At 43.5% G+C, this 3255-nt stretch overlaps 1 protein-coding gene across 5 annotated transcripts in view; it reads right to left on the minus strand.

The window, feature by feature from the left end:
- LOC112161763 overlaps positions 1-3255 on the minus strand; it is a 93942-nt gene that overhangs the window by 48348 nt on the left and 42339 nt on the right. The window lies entirely within an intron of this gene.

Raw genomic sequence — 3255 nt, forward strand, 5'->3', positions numbered from 1 at the left:
AGTAGGGGGGCTTGCTTCGTCCAGTTATTTTATATACAGTCTATGGTTGGAAAAAACAAAAGATGAGAAGTGAGCGAGTTTTACTCAGAGTTGTCACGTGATGCTGCAACCGCTTTTGCCGTCAACGTGTTTGTGTCACCGGAGAAAATAAATAGTCTGTAGGTGGCGCTGTACCTCTTCACTTGGGTGGTAAACTGCCATCATGCAAAACGGCAGAAGAAGAAACATTTGTAGTCCTCTGAAAGATCGTACGGTCCTGATCTTTAACGTTTCTTTTCCTTTTGTGGTTTTAAACACTAAAGTGAATGTTTTCATTATGATAAGCGTTTTTAGTGTAAATTAACATTCTAAGAAGTTATTATTGTTGTTCATGTCTGAAGACATACTACAAAAGTGACGCGACACCCACACAGCTACCAAAAGATGCTTTAGTGGAAGTAAGGTCAGCGCATGCGGGCGAGCGGTGCAACGATAGACTTCTAAAGCGACTGAGGATGAAGAATTTAATGATTAGAGATTTGAGGTGATATTAAGTTTAGTTGGCTTGAATAACTGTTCATATGTTGGGCTAAGACAGCAGACTCCTGAGGCTAATATATAATAAAAGTCAGGTCAAGACGTTTTTATTCAGAAGAGCTTTTAGGTCATTTATTTATGTCTTTTATTGTATTTTATCTGCAATGTGTGTATGACTGGCTGTAATTTTATTGTCTTCTTTGTGAAGCACATTATGATTTTTGTCTATTAAAGGTGCTATAGAAATAAACATTTGCTTACTTACGCAACCATCCATGTGTTATGGTAGTGAATCATGCAGATATTCATTCTGTTATTGGTATTTATTGTGTATGTTTTGTGTTTCAAGATGAAATGTCCATTCTTTTTCTCATATTTTGGTTACATTTAACCAATAAGAGTGACTTATAGTTAAAAAAATATGGTAAAATGACCTAAAGAAATGTTTTTATTAGGACGGTGAATGTTAACGCGTTAACGCATGCAATTAATCAAAAATAACTAACGCATTAATATTTATTAACACAAATTAATCGAAGGTTCCTCAGTGTGCATTAGAGCACTTTCTCAGGTATTTCCCCTCTTATAATATGGTTATTTACAGAAGAAATACAGAGTCAATTGGCTTTTAGTGCTTTAATCTAAAAATCTATTTTTTTGTTTGGATCGCTTTTTCACAGAAGAGGACTATTTGATCCATGGTCCAGCGCCATATTGTCATCTAAAGTTTACCCAGTAAAACATAAACACAAAGGTGTGATTCATCCAGCTATTTTTTTAACCGGTTGACAGCACTAACCAAAGATAAACGTTATGTTTTGTGTGTTTTCATATCGTGATTATGCGCAGATACAAAGTGAACGCCAAATACTGTTAATCACGATTAATCGCGATTAATTTTTTCTAGGTGTGCGATTAATTAGTTACATCTTTTAATCGATTCCCGGCGTGTTTTTCTCTCATCAGAGGGATTGAAGCGTCTTAAACTCAAACCATGAACATGGTTATGCTTCTGTGAGAGCGCCTCACCTACAGCCCACAGACAGAAGCAGAGACCCGGGCCCCCCCCATCCTCATGCGTTGTGTCTGACATTTCCCCGGTACTGATGGGAACGTTCTCCGCTCTCCCGGCGGCCCGTACGCCCCGCATGCCGAGACCACAACAATCGCCCCGCGCCGGGGCCGGCCGAATCCCGAGACGCGATCCAACAGAACGGCTTTGATCCCCCGAAGACGCTCGACAAATCATCGGCGGTTTTATCTCAGCCGGGGATGTCAATTTATCTAAATGAGCTTAGTCCCTCCAGCTGCCCGTCAGGGTTACTCCTCCCGCTCCAACGCTGGCTTCACACCCCGATGCCCTCCGTCTTTTCTTCCTGCGTTTCCCCCGCCCTGATTCAGCCAGCTTTAGAACCCCCCCACCCCTTTTCTGTCTTTTGTTCTCCTGAACTGAGGGGGGGTCGCAGAGGATGGAGCAAGTAATGGGATTGGTACTTTGCACTGGGCACCATCTTTTTTCTAATACTCCTGGTCTGGCCTAAAAACCAGTGTGTGTGTTGGGGGGGCTTTAGTGTGCAGTGGAATGTACTTAATCTGCCTGCCATCATGATGCAAATGAGGCTCCGGTCCCAGCAGGGAGATGCTGTAGGACAGCCAAGCCCTTGACAGAGGATGCTGGAAAGCTCCTCAGGGACGGGGGGGGGCATCAAAGAGTGGGCAGCGATTCTGTCACAGCGGCACAATGGATCAGCACCAGGTCCGGTTCCACACACCAACAGGGACAGACGGGCAAAGGTGAGACGACGATTTTATTTCTGTCTGTTTCTAATTGAACTGATTCCATCAGGTAACCTTTAGGGACTATTCACACATGCAGTCTGATCCTGGTCTGATCCAGATCAATCTCCTCTGATCATCCTCTTGGTTTGTATTCACTGATGTTTCTCTCATCAGGACAACCTAAAATGTTCAGAAAAACACAGACTTGTGACAAAGGCTTCACCCTCCACAAACATTTCTGAGAACCTTTACGTGTTCCAGACGACAAAACAAGGAGATTCTGAACATTTCTGCACAGATTCTTCATATCCAGACATGGAAACTGAGCTTTTATTTTGGATCTCTGTGTTCCTGTTCTTGGCCCTGGACCCCCCCCCCCTGTCCCCCAGTCCTATCTGGCTGAACTGGTAAAATCTCCCATCCGTCCTGGGAGACGATCTCTCCTTCATCCCTGACGTTTTAGGAGTGTTTCCTCACCGGGAGGGAGGGTCTAAGGACAGGGATAACCAGTCTAGTCTGTTTAGTTTTTAGCTATTGTTTATATTTTATGACTGACCGGCGTGAAGCCCAGTGAGGGACTTTTTTGTGATATTGGGACAAATAAAGCTGAACTGAACGTCGCGTTTCCCAGAAAAGATTCAAACAAGAACTCCCGGTGTTCCCGTGGAGCCAAACTCCACTGGCAGTTCGCATTGTGCCGTTTCCAAACTGCCACTGCCGCCGGCTAAATTAAGCAGGCTGAACGGCGAACACGAACCCTCAGCTCGCTGCTTTGAGAGTTAAACGCCGTCTGAAGTGGCCCGTCTATTAATAGCAAGACAGTTAATTAGATTCAAAGATTAATTAACAGCTCATCTAATCTATCAGAAGGCTAAAGATAACGATCTACTTAAGAATAGAAGAAAGTTTTTAAACAAAGAGCTCACAGATTTATCTTCCTCCATCCTCCTCCTCCCTGTA

This window comes from Oryzias melastigma, linkage group LG15 (assembly GCF_002922805.2).
Source record: "Oryzias melastigma strain HK-1 linkage group LG15, ASM292280v2, whole genome shotgun sequence".
Taxonomy (NCBI): domain Eukaryota; kingdom Metazoa; phylum Chordata; class Actinopteri; order Beloniformes; family Adrianichthyidae; genus Oryzias; species Oryzias melastigma.